General features: G+C 44.1%; 1 protein-coding gene across 1 annotated transcript in view; it reads left to right on the top strand.

Annotated features, from left to right (window-relative positions):
• The window catches only part of ZC2HC1C (zinc finger C2HC-type containing 1C), a 103,653-nt gene that overhangs the window by 42,916 nt on the left and 37,607 nt on the right, over positions 1–23,130 (top strand). The gene's annotated exons all lie outside the window — the stretch shown is intronic.

The following is a 23,130-nucleotide window of genomic DNA, read 5'->3' as shown; positions in this document are numbered from 1 at the left end:
TATTGAGTATCCCACCATGTTATCCTTTCAATTATCTGTCATTTTGTCCTCACAATGTCCTTGTGAGGCTGAGAGGCAGTGGCTGAGAGCAGCTGCCAAAGCACTCAATGGACAGTTTGTGTGTGTGTGTGCGTGTGTGTGTACACACCCACGTTGAAGCCATCAATTTATTTGCTCTCTCTATTGAGAATTGCTGTTTAGATCCACATTTTGCTACCTTAAATTTTGTAGCTGCAATTGGCAGATGGGATTGCAGAAGTGTGCTAAGCACAGAAGACTCCAAACTGTAAGCTCGCCACTAGACTCTAAGTTGGTTGTGGGCAGGGAACGTGTCAACCAGTGCCTTAGCGTACCCTCCCAAGTGCTTAGAACTGTGCTCTGCACACAATAAGAGCGCAGTAAATATCATCAATCAAAGGCTGTTTTTGATTGTCGTCTAGCTGAGCCTGGAGACCAAGGTATCTGCAGTCTCGTTTCTATTATTTTACTTGTACAGATTCACTATTCTATTTATTTTACTTTGTTAATATGTGTTGTTTTGTTGTCTGTCTCCCCCTTCTAGACTGTGAGCCCGCTATTGGGTAGGGGCCGTCTCTATATGTTACCAACTTGTACTTCCAAGCGCTCTGAGCCTCAGTTACCTCATCTGTAAAATGGGGATTAAGAATGTGAGCCCCACGTGAGACAACCTGATCACTTTGTATCCCCCCAGCACTTCGAACGGTGCTTTGCACATAGTAAGCGCTTAACAAATGCCAACATTATTATTATTAGTACAGTGCTCTGCACACAGTAAGTGCTCAATAAATATGACTGACTGACTGAATGAATAATAAAAATAATAACTGCGGTATTTGTTAAGCGTTTACTATGTACTAAGTGCTGAGAAAGAATCCCGGTAATTGAGTCAGTCACAGTCCCTGGCCTACATAAGGTTCACATTCTTAATCCCCAGGTTATGGATGAGGTAACTGAGGCACAGAGAAGTTAAGTGAGTTGCCCAAGGTTACAAAGCAGACAAGTTGTGGAGCCGAGATGAGAACCCAGGTCCTTCTGATTCCCGGGCCCATGCTTTATACACGAGGCCACGCTGCTTCTCCATTTCCTCTTGACCTGCAAATGGAGTGGTACCATCAACTCTGTCCACTGGTTCCGGAGAAGAAGCTAGTACGAACAGCCGAAGTTCCAGTTAGGAAGTGCTGTTCAATGCCCTTGTCTCCTCCCCTCTGAATCCCCTGACAAGACCCTCAGCTCCTTGAGAGCAGATATCGTGTCTTCTTCCTCTCTTCTTCTCTCCTAGGTGATCAGTACCGTACTCTGCACAGAGTTGACAATAAGGCCCTTGAGGCTTGGAATCTTGTTCAGCAACCATTGTGCCTCCTCAAGTGCTTAGTTCAGTGCTCTGCACACACACTGTAAGCGTCTTGAGGGCAGGATTGCATCTACCTTATTGTATTCTCCCAAGTTCTCACTACAGTGTCCTGCATACAGTAAGCTCCTTCAGGGCATGGATTAGCTGTACCTGCTCTCTGGTGCTTAGTAAGTACCTGGCACACAGTAAGCATTCAAATACAATTGCTGGATAGATCTAATCAACACAATGACCCCATCTTTACCTTCAAAGTTGCCCAAAATCCTTCACAGTTTATTGGGTTTGACTTCGTAATAATAATAATAATTGTGGTATTTATCTTTTACTATGTGCTAAGCACAGTTCTAAGCCCTGGGGTGGATACAAGCAGAGGAGAAGCAGCATGGCTCAGTGGAAAGAGCCCAGGCTTTGGAGTCAGAGGTCATGGGATCAAATCCCGGCTCCTCCACTGTCAGCTTTGTGACTTTGGGCAAGTCACTTAACTTCTCTGGGCCTAGATTCCCTTATCTGTAAAATGGGGGTGAAGACTGTGAGCCCCCCGTGGGACAACCTGATCACCTTGTAACCTCCCCAGTGCTTAGAACAGTGCCTTGCACATAGTAAGCGCTTAATAAAATGCCATCATTATTATTATTACAAGCAAACCAGGTTTGGCACAATCCCTGTCCCACATGACCCTCAGAATCTTAATCTCCATTTTACAGATGAAGCAACAGAGGCACAGAGAAGTGAAGTGACTTGCCCAAGATCACACAACAGACACGTGGTGGAGCTGGGATTAGAACCCAGATCCCTCTGACTCCCAGTCTCATGTTCTATCTACTAGGCAAGATTGCTTTTCTGTCTCTTTAGTTGTGCTGCTGTTGTCTGTTCCTTGAGGGCAGGGATCAAGTCTCTTAATTTTGTTGTCTTTTCCCAAATATGTAGTAATCGTCACCCAGGAGATACACAACCCAGTACTCTATGGGCACATAACGCTCAATAAATACTATTGGTTGGAAAATTGAGCATTAAAGAATTCCCTCTCAAGTAAGATATCTCCATTTGTCTAGTGGAGATTTTCTAATTTTCACCAGATGGTTCTTAATGAGGGCGCTTGTATTTAAAAAAAAATAAAAGCAAAAGCCAATGAAAGATTTTTCCCGGGAGCAAATAAGATGAATTTCCATAAGGAAATGAGTCAGCAGAATAATGCTATAGTTTGCATTGGAGGAGTCACTAAGGAAGAATTGTCTTTGTTGTTTTTCTTGGGGGAAATCCTGCTGATAGAAGATAAGCTCTAGAAAAGCTCAATTCCATTTAGGAATTATAGGGAGAAATCTGATTTTCTTAAAGCAGGGAAGACCCCGAGAAGCACTGCCGGACTGTTTTGTTGATATTGGCTTTGAGAGAAATGGTAGGCAGATGTAATTCAATAGACCAAGTTTATTATGAGGGTTAGGGTCACTCAATCATCACCAAGGCAGCGCCTTGGCTTTATTTGTGGTGCATTGTGGTGTCATTGGGGGAAAGCCTCACCTTTCCTTCCTGCCCCTCCATACCTTACTTTTTATGGTACTTGGGAAACACTTACTATTTGTGAAACGAGGCACTGAACTAAGCACTGGAGTCGGTACAAGATAAACAAGTTGGACACAGTCCCGTCCCACATGGGGCTCACAGTCTTAATTCCTTTTTACAGTTGAGGTCACTGAGTCTCAGGAAAGTGAAGTCACTTGCCCAAGGTTCCACCACAGATAAGTGGCAGAGTCAGGATTAGAACTCAGGTCCTCTGACCCCCAGGCCTGGGCTCTTTCCACTAGGCCAAGATACTTCTCTGACAGACATGTCAGAATAAGCTGACATGTTACCTGCCCATAACAAGCTTACATTGCTTACAGTAATAATAATAGTAATAATAATGATGATGGTAATTGTTAAGCGCTTACTATGTGCAAAGCACTGTTCTAAGCACTGGGGAGCTTACAGTGTGATCAGCTTGTCCCACGGGGGGCTCACAGTTTTAATCCCAGCGCTTAGAACAGTGCTTTGCACATAGTAAGCGCTTAACAAATGCCATCATTATTATTATTATTATTATCCCCATTTTACAGATGAGGTAACTGAGGCACAGAGAAGTTGAGTGACTTGCCCAAAGTCACACAGCTGATACTGTTGATATATACTCTCCATCCCCCATCTTACCTCCTTCCCTTCCCCACAGCACCTGTATATATGTATATGTTTGTACATATTTATCACTCTATTTTACTTGTACATATCTATTCAATTTATTTTATTTTGTTAGTATGTTTGGTTTTGTTCTCTGTCTCCCCCTTTTACACCGTGAGCCCACTGTTGGGTAGGGACCGTCTCTATATGTTGCCAACTTGTACTTCCCAAGCGCTTAGTACAGTGCTCTGCACACAGTAAGCGCTCAATAAATACGATTGATTAATTGCTTGATTGTTGATGGATTGAGTAGACCAGCTTCCAAGTTAGGGTGTTCTCCAAGTCATTCTCTAAAGTGAGGCCGGAAATGAGTGAGGTCCACACCATCTGGAAGTTAGATCTGTTTTCCAAATATACATATTTATGCATCTGGCATGGATAGTTTCTTTTAAATAAATCTCCAAATGAAAAGGGATGCCAGTTTTGGTCATTTGCTCTTGGAATCCTAGGAGAAGAGTGGTGGTACTATTCCAGAAGGTTTATTTCTATAATTTGAAGATTATCTATGTCATCACTTTTAACGACTGTGCATTCTAACCAGCATGCTTTTCTGGGTTGATCCATTCGGAAAACCCTCAAAAGACTGAAATAAATAAATACATTGTAATGTATTCGATATGCCACAGGAAAACCCAGGCTGGGAGAAAGTCTTTGAAATGGGCCTTTCTGAATGCTGTGATGTGCATTGCCTCAGGCTAGTGTGGGTTGACCCAATGCAAGAAGTAGGACCCTGGATCCTAGCGATCATTCATTCAGTCGTATTTATTGAGCGCTTTCTGTGTGCAGAGCACTGTACTAAGCGATTGGGAAGTACAAGTCGTTCAGACTCGGGTCTGAACCCATGGTGTAGCAAAGCAATAACCTGAATAACTTGTCCCCCAAATCATGTCTTATCAGAACTAGTCCTCTCGGCTTTATAGGGCTGTCCGTATTCAAGCAGTGTTACTTACTGAGCGCCTACTGGGTGCATCCGGCCTGGTGTGTGCAGAGTGTGCAGGGGACAGGCGGCGGGCTCCTCAGCCACGATGTCCAGGGGCGAGATTGAGGAGGGAGAAATTACTAGATGTTTCTCTTGGCTTTTCCCACTCCCACTAGTGTTGCCTCACTCCCATTAATCCCCTCTGGCAGTTCAATCAGTCATTCCTATTTGTTGAGCCCTTACTGTGTGCAGAGCACTGTACTAAGGGCTTGGAAGAGTACAGTACAACATGCGTTCTCTGCCCACAACGAGCTGACAGTCTAGAGTGGGAGACAGACATTAATATAAATGCATAAATTACTGATAAGGACATAAGTGCTGTGGGACTGAGGGTGGGGGAGTTAATAAAGAAAACAAATAAGTGCAATGCAGAATGGAGTGGGAGAAAAGGAAATGAGGACTTAGGGAAGGCCTCTTGGGGTAGGTTCTTGGAAATGGCTAGGCAGAAATGAGTCTCTTGGACTTAATGACTCAGCCGGGTTGTTCTGGTGCCAGCAACAACACAACAATAGGCCAGGTGACTTAGGTGCTTCCTGAATTGTTTTAGGAAGAAATTCAAATGAGATCCGAGCTCTCATTTCAGGCTGGGGCCCTGGGCGATTTCTCCCTGAGCTCTCTTTGATAACTAACTTCTCCAATCTGGTCCCAGTGTGGAATGTTTTGGGGGTTGAATCTGTGACCTTTGGACATTTGATATTTGCCCCAACCCCGTAGCTCTTATTTGCATATCATGAAAATGTATATGTTGCCAACTTGTACTTCCCAAACGCTTAGTACAGTGCTCTGCACACAGTAAGCGCTCAATAAATACAATTGATTGATTGATTGATATATCAAATTGCTTATTCGTATTATTTCCCAAGCGCTTAGTTCAGTGCTTTGCACACAATAAGTGCTCAATAAATACAATTGAATGAATGAATGGATGTAAGCCCCCAGAGAATGTGGACTGTCTGTCTGTTTTGTCTGTTACCTTTCCACCCCAAGTGCTTAGTACAGTGCTCTGCAGTCCATGGACTGTAAGCTCCTTTGAGGGCAGGGATGTGTCTACTAACTCCATTGTATTCTCCAAGGGCTTGGTACAGTGCTCAGCTATTGTGTTGCGAAGGGACATAACAGCAGCTGCATACCTAGTGGATGCTTGGGAGTCCAAGGACCTGACTCTGCCACTTGTTTGCTGTGACCTTGGGCAAGTCACTTAACTTCTCTAGGCCTCAGTTCCCTCCCCATCTGAAAAATGGGGATTAAGACTATGAACCCTATGTAGGACATGGATTGTGAACAAACTGATTACTTTCTATCTACCTCAGTGCTTAGTACAGTGCCTGACCCATAACAATAATAATAATAATAATAATGGTTTTTGTTAAGCACTTCCTAAGTGCCAAGCACTGTTCTAAGCGCAGAGGTAGATACAAGTCCCACGTGGGGCTCACAGACTTCATCCCCATTTTACAGGTGAGATAACTGAGGCATAGAGAAGTTAAGTGACTTGCCCAAAGTCAAACAGCTGATAAGTGGTGGAGCCAAGATTAGAATCTATGACCTCTGACTCCCAAGCCCGTTCTCTTTCCGCTAAACCATGCTCCTTCCAATAATAATAATAATAATTATGCTATTTGCTAAGCGCTTACTATGCACCAAGCACTCTTCTAAGTGCTGGGGCTGGGGGGGATACAAGGTAATCAGGTTGTCCCGCGTAGGGCTCACAGTCTTAATCCCCATTGTATAGATGAGGTAACTGAGGCACAGAGAAGTTAAGTGACTTGCCCAAAGTCTCACAGCTAAGTGGCAGAACCGATACTAGAATCTATGACCTCTGACTCAATCAATCATATTTATTGAGCGCTTACTGTGTGCAGAGCACTGTACTAAGCGCTTACTTAGCACTTAGTACTTAGCACGGACTCCCAAGCCTGTGCTCTTTCCACTGAGCCACGCTGCCTCTTGTATAGTAAGCACTTAGCAAATACCACTAACAACAACAACAACAACAAAAAATATGAGCTTACAGGCCAGAGGATCTCACCAGTGGGTGAGAAATCCTTACCAGCCATTAATGGGAACCTACGGAGATTAATTTAGCTTTGAAAAATGGCAGTTTGTCCAAATGTCTACCTACTCCAGAGTTGTCATATCTGGGCTTCTGTTTGTGAAGAAAGACATCAGAGTTGTTAGGACACCGTGAACTCTTCTGAGCTGACAGGCGAGGGTATCGGACTTTGTCTGCTTTTTTTTTATTCTATTATGGTATTCGTTAAGCGCTTACTATGTGCCAAGCACTGTGCTGAGCACTAGGGTGGATACAAGCTAATCAGATTGGACACAATCCATGCCCCAGACGGGGCTCCCAGTCTTAATCTCCACAGGCGCTTAACAAATTCCATCATTGTGATTTTACAGAAGAGGGAACCGAGTTATGGAGAAGTGAAGCGACTTGCTCGAGGTCACTTAGCAGACGGGTGGCAGAGCCAGGATTAGGACCCAAGTCCTTCCAACTCCCAGGCCTGTGCTGTGTCCACTAAGCCAAACTGCTTCTCTGTTCCAAGTGTAGAGCAATGGCTAGTGGAGTTCTAGTGTCTGAGAAGTGACTGTTTCTCTCCCGAGGAAACTGCAGGCATTTATGTGCTCCCACGTAGAAAGAGCCCAGGCCTGAGAGTCAGGAGATGTAGGTTCTAATCTCGGCCCTGCCACCTGCTTGCTGTGTGACCTTGGGTATGTCATTTCACTTCAATTAAGAACTAGACTACATGGTGTTTTACAGTGGTCTTTATTTTTTTTCTCTTAGGATTCTTCAAAGATGAAGAGTTAATAATAATAATAATGTTGGTATTTGTTAAGCACTTACTATGTGCCAAGCACTGTTCTGAGCACTGGGGAAGATACAAGGTAATCAGGTTGTCCCACGTGGACAACAATCCCCCCTTTGATCCTTCCAAGGCCCATGGCCTCCGGGAGGATCACATACGACCCTCCTCGGGATAACAAAGGTCTTCCGCAAAGCCGGCGACTAAAGTAAAGGACAAGGAAAAGACAAAAAAAATCCAGGCAACAAGGAAAAGATAGAAAAATCCAGGCACAACAGAGCGGACCACACACAACAATCCCCCTCCTCAGCGAAACGCGGCATCCAGACCGCGCTGCATGTCCATGATCTCAGCCTTGGACAGGGGTACAATTGGGGGTTGCAGAAGCATCAAGGTAGATGAAGCACATCAGAGGCCGGCCTTCAGGAGCTGAAAAACACAGCACACCAAAAACAAGCCAGCAGCAAGACACACAAATAAGCAACCAGACAAAATCTCACAGGACCGAGGCCCATCCGGTAGAAGTTCGATACAGCCGTAAAGCTGGGACAGCGGGTGGCTCAGAATCCCGAGGGTCCCTTCGTGGTCGCCAAAGAAGTTACTGTTATCGACAAGTAGGGTGCAAAATAGGTTAATCGGTGTAAATCGGCCGCAGGGTTCTTGTACCCCGGGTGGTGACGCAGATAGGAAAAATGACTCGGAGACATGAGTTCAGATAGAGCAGTAAAGAAGGAAAGTGGCTACCTGCCCGTTCACCTCCCGGGAGAGGGACGAGTGACAAGCAGCCCCGATCCCATTCTCACTGTGTCTTTTATTGAGTTACAGTAACATGGGAGCGGAGCAATTGGGAATTTCAGGAATCCAATTAGGACCAACAGGATGTTATAAATTCTCATTATTCTCTGTTTTCACTGCCTTGTGCAGGTTGTTGTTATCTGCCCTATGGCCTTGCATACTGCTTACTGGCCTTGAAGAAGTCTGTTGCTGAGCCTCGCATAAAATACAAAAAAAGGAGTTGTTCTCTCGGCCTGCACAAAATGGAGGGTTACTGTCAGCATACACAAAATGGAGTCAGTCATGTCAAGTCTGCTAGTGGACAACAATCCCCATTTTACAGACGAGGTAACTGAGGCACAGAGAAGTTAAGTGATTTGCCCAAAGTCACACAGCAGACAAGTGGCAGAGCTGGGATTAGAACCCATGACCTCTGACTCCCAAGCCCGGGCTCTTTCCACTGGGCCACACTGCTTCTTGCTACAGCAACCTCCTCTTCGCAGGACACAGGCTGTATTTTCTCAATTGGAATATAAAGTCTGGCTTATAACCAAATTACACTGGACCCACTTGGCATAGCTTTTTAAGCTCATTTTAGGAAAACATTGCTTGGGACTGGGAAGAGAAGGAGGAGGTGAAGTCCGGTTGAGAATTAAGGCACAAGGGAATTAAGGGTGGAGGGATGACTTCTTTGCCTTGCTTGAGTGAAGAAAATGGTAATTAAAGAGAATGTGATGTCTTTTCCCGGAAAATGTTTAATAAGGGGACACATTTGAATTTCCAGATGTTGGCCGTAACTGTGATTCTCCCCCTTCTAGACTGTAAGCCCTTTGTTGGGTAGGGACCGTTTTTATATGTTGCCAACTTGTACTTCCCAAGTGCTTAGAACAGTGCTCTGCACACAGTAAGTGCTCAATAAATACGATTGAATGAATGAATGAATGAATGTGATTTCTGAAATTGCAAACCATCTACCTTAGGGACCAGGATGTGACTGAGCATATCAAAAAATGAAAGAAAATTCAACCTAAAGGATGACTCTGTGGATTTTTGGCCCTCTTCAAAAGATGAGACCAAAATGATCGTGATTTGGATTGGACTATAAAACCAGCAAGCCACTCTCTGAGGCTCTCCACAGGCTTCATTTTATTAATGGCGTAGAATCAAATCACAGGCCTGGAAGAGAGCTCGATAAAGTGTCTAAACCAAGGGTTTCCATCTCACGGGCTGTGATGTACCCATTTGACTTGGTGAGAAGCAGCATAGCCCAGTGGAAGAAAAGCCCAGGAGTGGGAGGCAGGAAACCCAGGTTCTAATCCCAGCTCTGCCACTTACCTGCTTTGTGACTTTGGGAAAGCCACTTAACTTCTCTGTGCTTCCATTATCTCATCTGTGGATTGGGGATTTAATGCCTGTTTTATCTTCCTCTTAAGACTGTGAGCCCCATGTGGGACAGGGACTGTGTCCAACCTATCTTGTATCCACCCTAGTGCTTTGGCACATAGGAAGCACTTAATAAATATTATTATTATGATCATCATCCTCAATTTTATGTATTTATCTATTTTATAGAATTTGTTAAGTGCTTACTATGTGCCAACAACTGTTCTAAGTGCTGGAGTAGGAACAGGTTCATTAGGTCGGACACAGTTCCTGTCCCACATGGAGCTCACAGCCTTCCTCATCCTGACTGATGTCCTAGGATTGCCAAGTAGTCTTGGTACTTGTTGAATACTTACTATGGGCCAGGCCCAGTACTAAGTGAAGACATTAATATAAATTAATCGGATCGGACATAGTCCATGTCCCACATGGGGCTAACAGTCTAAATCCCTATTTTTCTGGGGAGATAATTGAAGCATAAAGAAATTAAGTGACTTGCCCAAGACCACACAGCAGACAAGTGGCCAGGCCGAGATTAGAACTCAGGTTCTCTTACAGGGTGGAGTGAGACAGAGGGCCACTGGACATTTTTCTGCTTCTGAGAGAGTTCAGAAACCATTTGAGAATCAGTGGATTAGTCCGTGCCCTTATTTAAACAATTGAATTAGGTGATTGTCTTTCCTGTTCTTCAAAATAGATCCCCAAACCTCTTTTGGCTCACAGTCTTAATCCCCATTTTACAGATGAGGTAACTGAGTCAAAGAGAAGTGAAGTGACTTGCCCAGTGTCACACAGCAGACAAGTGGGGGAGCTGGGATTAGAACCCAGATCCTTTTGACTGCCAGGTCCTTGCTCTACCCATTAGGCCATGCTGCTCTTCTGTTTTTTATTTATTAAATAAATGAATTCATTAACTTTATATTTCTCTGTAGAAATAGAATGAAACTTTAAATGATCATGGCCTGGGATATGGGTGTGAAACTTGTAACCATTGTTTATCTACTTAGGGCTAGCCCAAAAGCAAAGTATGTATACATACAGTGTTGCCTAGTGGCTAGAGTACAGGCCTGGAAGTTAGGAAGACCTGGGTTCTAATCCTCACTCTGCCAATTGCTTTGTGTGGGACCTTGGGCAAATCACTTCACTTTTCTGTGCCTCAGTTTCCTCAACTGGAAAATCGGGATTCAGTACCTATTCACCTTCCTACTTAACTCTGTGAGCCCCCAGGTGGAAGGGGGACTGTGTCTAACCTAATTAACTTGTACCTACCCTAGCGCTTACAACAGTGTTTGACACATGGTGAACACTTAACAAGTACCATAAAACAAACAAACCCTTTGTTCATTTCTTCCTTCTACCTGGAACTCCCTCCCACTTCATATCCAACAGACCACAGTTCTCCCCATCTTCACACCTCCTCCAAGAAGCTTTCCTGGATTAACATCTCATTTTCCCAGCTATCCACCTTCCCTTATCCATAACCTAATTCACTTGAGTCTGAACCTCTTAAAGCATATTGATTCTCTCATAACCCCAGCCCTAAAGCACTTAAGTACATATCCTTTATTTATTTTAATGTCCTACTCCCTAGTAGACCGTATCTCCTGGAAGGCAGGAATTGTGTCTCCCAACTCGATTGTATTATACTTTTCCAAGTTCTTGGTGCGGTACTCTGCACACTGTAGCCGCTCCATTAATACCATTCATTTATTCATTCAATCGTATTCATTGAGCGGTTACTGTGTGCAGAGAACTGTACTAAGCACTTGAAAAGTACAATACAGCAATCAAGAGAGGCAATCCCTGCCCACAGTGGGCTGCATTGTACATTCTAGGGGGCGGGGAGACAGGCTTCAAAACAAGTTAAACAGGCAGCAATATAAATGATATATTTATATATGCTTCAAAACACGTTAAGCAGGCAGCAATATAAATGATATATTTATATATGTTCTGTGTGGCAGGGAGACGGGGTAAGGGCAAAGGGAGTGAGGCGAGGTGACACGGAAGGGAGAGGAGCTGAGGAAAAGGGGGTTGAATTCTTGATTGCTTGATTGAGGTAGCTCTGGAGATGTCAGTATATTGTGGATCTGTTTCATCAAGCACCTTTCTAAATGGTTTCCAGTGAATGTAATTCCTGCTAAACGCTAAGTTCGTGATCAATTGCAGGGTTTTTCCCTTCTCAATTCATACTGGAGCACCATAGCCTAGTGGGAAGAGCTGTGGCCTGGAAGTTAGGGGGCCTGGGTTCTAATTCTGGTTCCACTGATTGCCTCGTGTGTGACTTTGGGCAAGTCACTTCAATTATTTTTGCTTGTTTCCTCATCTGTAAAATGCCTATTCACTCAATCAGTCAATTGTATTTATTGAGCACTTACTGTGTGCAGAGCACTGTATTAAGCTCTTGGGAGAGTACAATACAACAGTATAACAGACACATTCCCTGCCCACAGTGAGCTTATTCAGTGCCTAGTCTCCCTCCTACCTAGACTGTGAGCCTCATGTGGAAGAGGGACTCTTGTCTATTGTGTCTATTCCAGTGCTTAGAGCAGTGCTTGACACATAGTAAACACTTAACAAATACCATCATTATTAAATAGTAGATTACATTTATCTGAGTCACTTGGCTCTCAGTTTCTCATCAGTATGTCAAGTTCTACCCATCATTCTCCAGTGCTATCCATTTTCAGCACTGACATTTTAGCACATGGGGAAGCACATAAAGAACATGATAATGCTCTCAGACTCATATTCAGAGGCTTTTTTCAAATTTCAACCCGACGTTGACCAGGGAAAACTGAATTAAATACATCACATACATTGGCTAGGGGAGAGAGAAGCACATTTTCTCACCTGGAGGCATTGTCAACCTCATAAAAGTTTCTCATAAATTAAAGATGCTTCTATTTCCAAAAACATTACCGCTGTCAAGCTCTTTCAGGGCCTTCTACTTCTCTTGAAATATCAAGGCCTTCACAGCTGTTGGGCAACTCTTCGAGGCTTGACTTATTAAGGTGCTAAATTTCAGTAGACTAACAGGAGAAGTCATGTGTTGAAAAGATTCCAATAAAAGCACGCAAAAGCGTGGCCAGATTCCAAAGGTGCTAGCCTAGGCTCCTTTGAGAGAGGAGTCACCCTGTGACAGACCTGTCTAACGTCAGTTATAAATAATAATAATAATGATGGCATTTATTAAGTGCTTTCTATGTGCAAAGCACCGTTCTAAGTGCTGGGGAGGTTACAAGGTGATCAGGTTGTCCCACGTGGGGCTCATAGTCTTAATCCCCATTTGACAGATTAGGGAACTGAGGCCCAGAGAAGTTAAGTGACTTGCCCAAAGTCACACAGCTGACAATTGGCAGAGCCGGGATTTGAACCCGTGACCTCTGACTCCAAAGTCTGTGCTCTTTCCACTGAGCCATGCTGCTTCTCTCAATAAATCAGTAAATTAATCAATGGTTATTTATTGAGAGCTTACTGTGTTCAGAGCACTGTACTAAGTGCTTGGGAGAATACAATACAATGGAATTAGAAGAAACATTCCTGTCCATAATGAAGAATAATGTACTGAAACTGGAGCAAAGATCGCTCCTCTTTTGTAGGTGTGTAAATGAGCACAAGTCCCAAAGAGGTGGGAGATTTGGAAAATCAGGCTCAGTTTAGAAGAGATCTTCATCTGGGAAAAGGAAAAAAAAATGGAAACAGTGACCTTGAGCACTGTCATGAGTAGCAGGTGGGCTAATGGAAAGAGTGGGGGCTTGGGAGTCAGAGAACTTGAGTTCTAATTCTGGTTCTGCCAATTTCCTGCTAAGTGACCTTGACCAAATCACTTCCTATGTCTTGTTTTCCTGGTTATAAAATGGGGATTAAATGCCTGTTCTTTCTCCCCCTTTAGACTGTGAGCCTTCTGTGGGACAGGGACTTTGTCCTACCTGATTATCTTGCAGTCAGTCAATCGTATTTATTCAGCACTTCCTTTCCCTGTACTAAGTGCTTGGGAGAGTATACAACATAGCAATAAAGAGCCACATCCCCTGCCCAGTGATAGTAATAAATTTACATAAAAATCGTGTTGCAGGCTTCAGGGGGTGTCTGGGATTCCTATCAATTCTCTCAACCTTTGGGCGAAGGGATGAAATTACTTTCCTTTATGGTGTGCCCTCCCCCAGTCATATGATTCATTCATTCAATCGTATTTATTGAGCGCTTACTATGTGCAGAGCACTGTACTAAGCGCTTGGGAAGTACAAGTTGGCAACATATAGAGACGGTCCCTACCCAACAGTGAGCTCACAGTCTAGAAGAGGGAGACAGACAACAAAACAAAACATGTGGACAGGAGTCAAGTCATCAGAACAAATAGAATCAAAGCTAGATGCACATCATTAACAAAATAGAGTAGTAAATTTGTACAAGTAAAATAAATAGAGTAATAAATCTGTACAAACATATATACAGGTGCTGTGGGGAGGGGAAGGAGGTAGGGCCGCGGGGATGGGGAGGAGGAGAGGAAAAAGGAGGCTCAGTCTGGGAAGGCCTCTTGGAGGAGGTGAGCTATCAGTTGGACTTTGAAGGGAGGAAGAGAGCTAGCATGGCGGATTTGTGGAGGGAGGGCATTCCAGGCCAGGGGGAGGACGTGGGCTGGGGATCGACGGCGGGACGGGCGAGACCGAGGCCCAGTGAGGAGATTAGCGGCAGAGGAGCGGAGGGTGCAGGCTGGGCTGGGGAAGGAAAGAAGGGAGGTGAGGTAGGAGGGGGTGAGGGGATGGAGACCCTTGAAGCTGAGAGTGAGGAGTCTTTGCCTGATGTGTAGGTTGACTGGTAGCCACTGGAGATTTTTGAGGAGGGGAGTAACATGCCCAGAGTGTTTCGGCACAAAGATGATCCGGGCAGCAGCGTGAAGTATAGACTGAAATGGGGAGAGACAGAAGGATGGGAGATCAGAGAGGAGGATGATGCAGTAATCCAGTCGGGCTAGGATGAGAGATTGAACCAGCAAGGTAGTGGTTTGGATGGAGAGGAAAGGGTGGATCTTGGCGATGTTGCGGAGGTGAGACCGGCAAGTTTTGGTAACGGCTTGGTTATGAGGGGTGAACGAGAGAGCAGAGTCGAGGATGACACCAAGGTTGCGGGCTTGTGAGACGGGAAGGATGGTAGTGCCGTCTACAGTGACGGGAAAGTCAGGGAGAGGGCAGGGTTTTGGAGGGAAGATAAAGAGTTCAGTCTTGGACATATTGAATTTTAGATGGCGGGCAGACATCCAGATGGAGATGTCCTGAAGGCAGGAGGAGACCTGAGCCTGAAGGGAGGGAGAGAGAGCAGGGGCAGAGATGTAGATTTGGGTGTCAGTCCAAATTCATTAATCCAATCAGTGGTATTTATTGAGTGCTTACTTTCATTCATTCATTCATTCAATCAATCGTGTTTATTGAGTGCTTACTGTGTGCAGAGCACTGTACTAAGCACTTGGGCGAGTACAATAAAACAGTAAACAGACACATTTCCTGCCCACAATGAGCTTACAATCTAGAGGGGGAGACAGACAGCAATATAAATAAATAAATTACAGAGCTGTGCATAAGCGTTGTGGGGCTGGTGGGGGGGGGGGGTAAGAAGCAAAGGGAGCAAGTCAGCGTGACACAGGAGGGAGGGAGAGATGAGGAAAAATGCACAGAAAGCACTACTAAGCACTTGGGAGAGTACAATACATGCAACCCCTAGTGCTGCTCCTTGGATAATTTAAAGTCTCACTCTGTCCAGTGGCAAGATGGATTTGGTTAATCATCAGTTTGTGCTGAAATGTTCAAGGATTGGATAATGAATTCAGAGGATTTGTATTTCAAGCCAACTTTGGCTTCCACAAATAGAGTTCAAAAAGTCCCCTAAAACAGTCCCCAGCCTCTGTACAGAATCGAGACAGTGGACTGCTGTGTATAACACCACTGCCTCTGCCACCTTTACAAGACTATTATGTGGAAGTTCCATTCACAGAATTTTCTTCCCTTCCTCACCATTCATCATTCAGTGGTATTTATTGAGTGCATACTGTGTGTTGAGCACTGAAATAGATGCTGAGCTTCTTGTGGATAAAGATGTGTCTACCAACTGTGTATTGTAATCAATCATATTTATCGAGTGCTTACTGTGTGCAGTGCGTCTGTTACATTGTTATATTGTGCTCTCCTATGTGCTAACAGTGCTCAGCACTTAACACAGTGCTCAGGACTTAGAACAGTACTTGGCACATAGTAAGGGCTTAACAAATACCATTGTTATTAATATTATTGTAGTGCTCTGCACACAGTAAGCACTCAGTAAATAGCATTGAATGATTAACATTTTGTTGGCACATAGGAAGCGCTTAATCACTGTTATTTCATTATTATTATAGTGATTATCATCACCACTATTATTACCATCATTGCTGTCATCAATATTAGAGTTGTTATTTATTTCTTTAGGCTACAGTTGCTTGATGAGTGTCACAGAGGCCTTTTGGCATTTTTCCATTTCCCTGTGTGGATGCCATTATACCCTAACCTACTTTTATTAGGCCACACCGTAGCCTTTCCCTTAAATTCTGATGACTCACAATTCCTTACAACTTAAATCATTATTCTGCTTTCCAACGGACACTGGACAATTTTTGAGTAACTTTATGAGAATGGATTGGGTGCTCAGATTTATGTAGATATGTAACAGTTCTATTGATCTGAAGGAACAGCCAGAGCCTTGATAATAATAAAAGAAAAGGCTCACCTGTCAAAAACCATTGTTTCTCTAAGCTGGGATTGCAGGTTGTACAGTATGGAACTGAACAATGAAAGGGATTTAGATTGGAAGCACTTGATTTCAAAACCTAATTCAGTGTTTTAACATTTATGACGGATGAAATGCTGGACTCTGAATTTGCCTTTCAAAAGGTATGAAGACTCGTATATAAGGGGTTCATTAGCCTTTTCTCAAGTTCGACAGTGTTCACCTTTGAAACACCAATCAGTGGTATTTATTGAGCACTTACTGTGTGCAGAGCACTATACTAAGCGATTGGAAGAGCACACTATGATAATAATTTTGGTATTTGTTAAGTGCTTACTATGTGCAAAGCACTGTTCTAAGCACTGGGGAGGATACAAGATGATCAGGTTGTCCCACGGGGGGCTCACAGTCTTCATCCCCATTTTACAGATGAAGTAACTGAGGCACAGACAAGTTAAGTGATTTGCCCAGAGTCACACAGCTGACAATGGGCAGAGCTGGGATTTGAACCCATGACCTCTGACTCCAAAGCCCATCTCTTTCCACTGAGCCACGCTTAACTTAACTTGGCTTAACTTCTCTGGGCCTCAGTTACCTCATCTGGAAAATGGGGGTTAAGACTGTGAGCCCCTCTTGGGACAATCTGACTACCTTGTATCTTTCCCAGTGCTTAGAACAGTGCTTGGCACATAGCACTTAACAAATACCATAATAATAATAATTATTATTATTTCATCAGGTTCCACATGGAACCCCCCCCCCCAGTGTAAGTAGGACTGAGAACAGGTATTGAATAGCCGTTTTGCAGATAAGAGTACTGAGGCCCAGAGAAGCCAAGTGACTTGCCCAAGGCCACACAGCAAATAATTGGAGGAGCCGGGATTAGAATCTCGGTCCTCTGATTCCCAGCCTGCTTCAATCTGGTGGAGCCAGATGGATGAAATTTCCTTGACTGTCCAAGGGCTGCTTGTAAGGGAAAACTGAGTGACTATCGCCCAAATCCTTTAAGTTTTGGAACTCATATATTTCGTATTTAAATTCATCTAAACAGTTTTGGTTTTTACTCCCAAGTTATTGCTGCCATGGTCAGCAGTACTTGACTGATACCCGTCCGTCTCTACTGAGGACGATAGTAGTGTCTCTACTGGTCTCCTTTTTCCTCTCCTCCTCCACATTCCCTCCCCCTCCAACCCCCCCACCCCACCTCCTTCCCCTCCCTGCAGCAGTTGTATATATTTGTACAGGTTTATTACTCTATTTATTTTACTTGTACATATTTCATATTCTATTTATTTTGTTAGTGATGTGCATATAGCTAAAATTGTGTTTGTTCTGATGATTTTGACACCTGTCTACATGTTTTGTTGTCCGTCTCCCCCTTCTAGACTGTGAGCCTGTTGTTGGGTAGGGGCCGTCTCTATATGTTGCTGACTTGTACTTCCCAAGTGCTTAGTACAGTGCTCTGCACACAGTAAGTGCTCAATAAATACGATTGAATGAATGAATGAATGAGTGGTCCAGACTGGCTCCTGGCTAATTCCTGTGAAATTCCAGCACAGCCGCCTAAAAGGAGCAGAAGGAGCGTGACCCAGTGGAAAGAGCTTGGGCCTGGGAGTGAGAGGAGCTGGGTTCTCATCCCAGCCCTGCCACTTGTCTTCTCTGTGACCTTGGGCAAGACAGTTAACTTCATTTATTCATTCATTCAGTCAGTCAGTCGTATTTATTGAGCGCTTACTGTGTGCAGAGCACTGTACTAACTCCTTGGGAAGTACAAGTTGGCAACATATAGAGACGGTCCCTACCCAACAACAGGCTCACAGTCTAGAAGGGGGAGACGGATGGACAACAAAACAAAACATGTGGACAGGTGTCAAGTCGTCAGAACAAACAGAATTAAAGCTTAATGCACGTCATTAACAAAATAAATAGAATAGTAAATATGTACAAGTAAAATAGAGTACAAATCTGTACAAACGTATATACAGGTGCTGTGGGGAGGGGAAGGAGGTAGGGCGGGGGGACACAGTCTAGAAGGAGGAGACAGACTTCTCTCTGCTTCATTTATCCCGTCTAGAAAATGTGGATTATGACTGTGAGCCTCATGTGGAACATGGACTGTGCCTGACCTGATTAGCTTGTAATTACTCCAGTGCTTAATACAGTGCCTGGCACATAGTAAGCACTTAGCAAAGACCATTTATTAAAAAAAAAAGTATATGAGAAAGATGGAGTTTGAGAAAAAGAAGCTCCTCTACTTTTCTCCCTTAGTGTCCTTGCTGACTAAATCCTTGCAGCTCCTTGGTTATTTTGTTTGTTTTTTATGGTATTTGTTAAATGTTTATTATTGTGCCAGCCATTGTACTAAGCTCTGGGGGTAGATACAAGCTAGTCAAGTTGGATACTGTCCTGATCCCTGAGGGGGCTCACAGTCTTAATCCCCATTGTTCAAGTAAGGTAACTGAGGCACGGAGAAGTGAAGTGATTTGCCCAAGGTCATACAAGTGGCAGAGCCAGGATTAAAACCCAGGTCCTTCTGACACTCAGGCCCAGGCTTTGTTGTGAGGTCCAAGCAACTAAGGAGATGCTTGCAACCTGAGCTGGCCCAAAGGCTCCATCCCGGATGCCGTAGGTCTGACTGGCCCATTATAGGATTATCGATAATCCAATAAACCTGCATTATCGGTGGTGCCAGCCATTCCCTCCTGAAATAGCAACTTGTATCCCAGCAAAACAGAAGGCTACCCAAAAGGCAGCTTCACTCACCCACTTCTCCCTCTAAGTTCCAGACTTTGGCGTTCTTTTCCAAATTGAAGGTTACAGGGGACCCTGTACGCTTCATTACACTGAGCGTGCTCACACCTATCTAGGGATGAAGGCTACAGTAATATGGAAATAATATATTTACTAAACATGTATGTGTAAAGCACTGTGGTAAGTGCTGGGGTGTATGCCAAATTCATTGAGTCATATTTATTGAATGCTTACCATGTGCAGAGCACTGTACTAAGCGCTTGGGAGACTATAATACAACAGTAAACAGACACGTTCCCTGCCCACAATGAGCCTAAACTCTAGATGGGGAGAATCATTTGGCTGGACATATTCTCTGTTCCACCTAGAGCTCGCAGTCTAAGAGGGAGAACAGTTATTTAATCGTAATTTCACAGATGAACTTTACAATTTCCACCTATCAAAGTTCCATTTATTTTTAGGCAAAAACATGTCAACCTTTAATTCATTACACAGAGTGTCATATCTTGGCGTTGCATTTTAGCATCCCAAATGTTGAAGATCTAGTTGTTGTTCAGTTGATTGAATGAAATGCATGAGGAGGAATATAAGCAGCACTGGTTTTAATAAAGTGCCGTCGAAGGATGATGAAAGATAATTATAAAATGACAATCCAGTTCAGATAATTAGTTTTTGGATAGGCTATTATTAATGGTGTCATAGACTACATTGCTTATTTAATGTCTTAAGAATTCCTTCAAGATACTTACAATTGCGGGTCACTGCATAGAAGTAGCAAGTAACTCCTGTTCCAGGATTCTGGTGGTAAGGGTAGGGACCGTCTCTATATATTGTCAATTTGTACTTCCCAAGGGCTTAGTACAGTGCTCTGCACACAGTAAATGCTCAATAAATATGATTGAATGAATGAATGAATGAAAGTGTGAAGGGGAACAGGGAGATTAATGTGATTTTTCTAGGTCTTTTCAGAAAGAAGGCCTATATCCTTTCAAAATTTTTTTTCCTTCTCCCTTCAGCCTTTTCCTAAGGTTATTAGAGAAGCAGCATACCCAGTCAATCAGTGGTATTTATTGAGTGCCTACTGTGTGCAGAGCACTGTACTAAGGACTTGGAAGAGTACAGTACAACATAGTTGGTAGACACATTTCCTTCCCAGAATAACCTCACAGTCTAGGGGAAAGAGCTCAGGCCTGGGATCAGAGGACCTGGGTTCTAATCCTCTGCTTGGCCAATTATCTGCTGTGTGACTTGGGGCAAGCCATTTCACGACTCTGTTCTCCCTTCTACTTAGACTGGAAGCCCCACATGGGACCCGATTGTCCTGTATCTCCTAGCTCTTAGTATGGTGCTTGGCATGGGGTAGGCACTTAACAAAAATTATTGTTATTATTTTAATTATTATCATTATTACAATCAAAGATCATTTAGTTGTAGCTTCTGAACTCAATTAACAATTGGAGATCCAGGAGTAGAACGAGCACTGTCTCTCCTCTGTTACCATAACCCTCTAGATGGTGTTTTTTTATGTATCTGGTATCTACTCTTGATATAATAATGATGGTGTTTGTTTAGCGCTTGCTGTGTGTCCAGCGCTGTTCCAAGTGCTGGGGTTGCTGGGGCCTAATGGTTAGAGCTCGGGCCCGGGCGTAAGAAGGACCTGGGTTGTAATCCTGCCTCTGCCACTTGTCTGCTGTGTGCGAACTTGGGCAAGTCACTTAACTTCTCTGGGCCTCAGTTTCCTCAACTGTAAATTGGTTATACATGTTCATCTTCCTCCTTAAACTGAGAGGAGCTCTGTTCCCACAATTATCTTGTACCTACCCCAGCGGTTAGAACAGTGTTTGTCACCTAGTAAGCTTGTAACAAATACCGTAAAAGAACTGTTTATGTCAACAGTTGGCATGATAGGTAGAGTGGCCCAGTGGATTATTATGTAGTACACATCCACCACTGCCAGTTTATTTCCTCTACTACCATTTTAGCTTACTTTCCAGTAGGAAATGTTCTCTTCCCAAATAAGAGGAATAACCAGCTATTTTTTTGACTGTGAGCCCCATGTGGAACAACCTATCTTGTATCTACCCTAGTACTTAGAAAAGTACTTGGCACATAGCGCTTAACAAATACCATTATTATTATTAATTATTAGTATTATTATTATTGACTGTGAACCCCACGTAGGACATGGAATGTTTCAACCCAGCTAACTTGTATCTACCCCAGTGCTTGGGGCAGTGCTTGCCATATAGAAGCAGAAGCAGCGTGGCTCTGTGGAAAGAGCCTGGGCTTTGGAGTCAGTGGTCATGGGTTCAAATGCCGACTCCGCCAATCGTCAGCTGTGTGACTTTGGGCAAGTCACTTAACTTCTCTGGGCCTCAGTTACCTCATCTGTAAAATGGGGATTGATTGTGAGTCCCCCCCCCCCATGGGACAACCTGATCACCTTGTAACCTCCCCAGTGCTCAGAACAGTGCTTTGCACATAGTAAGCGATGTCATCATTATTATATAGAAAGCACTTAACAAGCACCATAGAACAATAAATGTGATGGATTGATTGATTCAGGACAGACAAGTTGTCCCAAGGTGACCCTGGGATACTGACCATCTCAAGGTCAAATGCTATCTATCCCGTGGCCGCCTGAGCCACCAGGCGGAACTTGGAAGTGAGGATGGGATACCGCCTCCACAACCAAAACTGCCAGATTGACAGCCTAAACCGGGAATACAGGAGGTGTCCCGTCCCCCCCCGCCCTGTGCCAATCAAATCAGGGATGGAGTATATGTTTGTACATATTTATTACTCTATTTTACTTGTACATATCTATTCTATTTATTTTATTTTGTTAGTATGTTTGGTTTTGTTCTCTGTCTCCCCCTTTTAGACTGTGAGCCCACTGTTGGGTAGGGACTGTCTCTACATGTTGCCAACTTGTACTTCCCAAGCGCTTAGTACAGTGCTCTGCACACAGTAAGCGCTCAGTAAATACGATTGATGATGATGATGATGACTGTCTCTATATGTTGCCAACTTGTACTTCCCAAGCTGTTAGTACAGTGCTCTGCACATAGTAAGCGCTCAATAAATACGATTGATTGATTGATTGATTGATTGAGGATGGGGGAGGGCAGAGATTGGGAAAACTCACTCCAATCCTCCCCCTGCTGCTTCTCCGTCTCCCGGACGTTGAGAGCTGGCCTCCCGGACAAGAACCTCGGCCTCCGCATCTTCCCACGCGCCCTGAACAGGTTAGGTCAGGATTTCGGGGTCCAGGACCGCCGCTAGAGAGGAAAGGGGGTGCCCTCCTCCCTGGCCCGGGATCCCCTCTCTAATACCCCCTGTCTCCCCCACCCCCCTTGATGCCCCGGTGGGACAAAGTTTGGCATGGGTGCTAGGCTTGCAGGGAAGGAGGGTTAGTTGGTGCGACACTGTGGTAGGATACTCTCCCGACCGCTTAGCGCAGTGCTCTACACGCAGTGAGAGCTCAATAAATGTCACCATGTAACTGATGGATCTGAGCTACTCCTTTAGGGGCTGGGAGAGCAACGTGCCCTTGTTGGGTCTGGGGAAACAGAGGGGTGATGGCAAATCTGGGAGACGAAATGAAAGTGAAGGCGAATGCTGTTGAGAGGACATAATTTGATCTCAATTTCTCCCCCTCTTACGAAAGTGATATTTTTTTTTCTTTACTAAATTGATGAACAGCGCACTGGGTCACAGCAGTTGGTGGACTTTCCTCGTTTGAGAAATCCAGCAATTGGGCGATTCACTTAACCTAGATAAACCTAAGCAGAACGCTCTGTGCTGATTGCTAGCCATCTCTCAGACAACCAGGAGAACCCTATGTGATGGAGTGAAACTTTAAAAGCCAGCGATGCCATGGTTAATTCTGTAGGCAGAAATCCTATTTGTTAAGCAAACCGTGGGATGATGAACACTGGAAGCCTTTGAGGTATTGTGGGTGGCATTGGCAAGCCACGCTTAAATCTCAGGTGTGGAAAGAGTTTCTGAGCATGGCTAGCTGCGTTCATATACACAGGAATTAATATTAGGAGCATGGCCTTTTCGCACAAAGGACATATTTACATGCGAAG

This window comes from Tachyglossus aculeatus, chromosome 23 (genome assembly GCF_015852505.1).
Source record: "Tachyglossus aculeatus isolate mTacAcu1 chromosome 23, mTacAcu1.pri, whole genome shotgun sequence".
Lineage (NCBI taxonomy): Eukaryota > Metazoa > Chordata > Mammalia > Monotremata > Tachyglossidae > Tachyglossus > Tachyglossus aculeatus.
The sequence above is the reverse complement of the archived record's forward strand: the minus strand, read 5'-3'. Positions and strand labels throughout refer to the sequence as shown.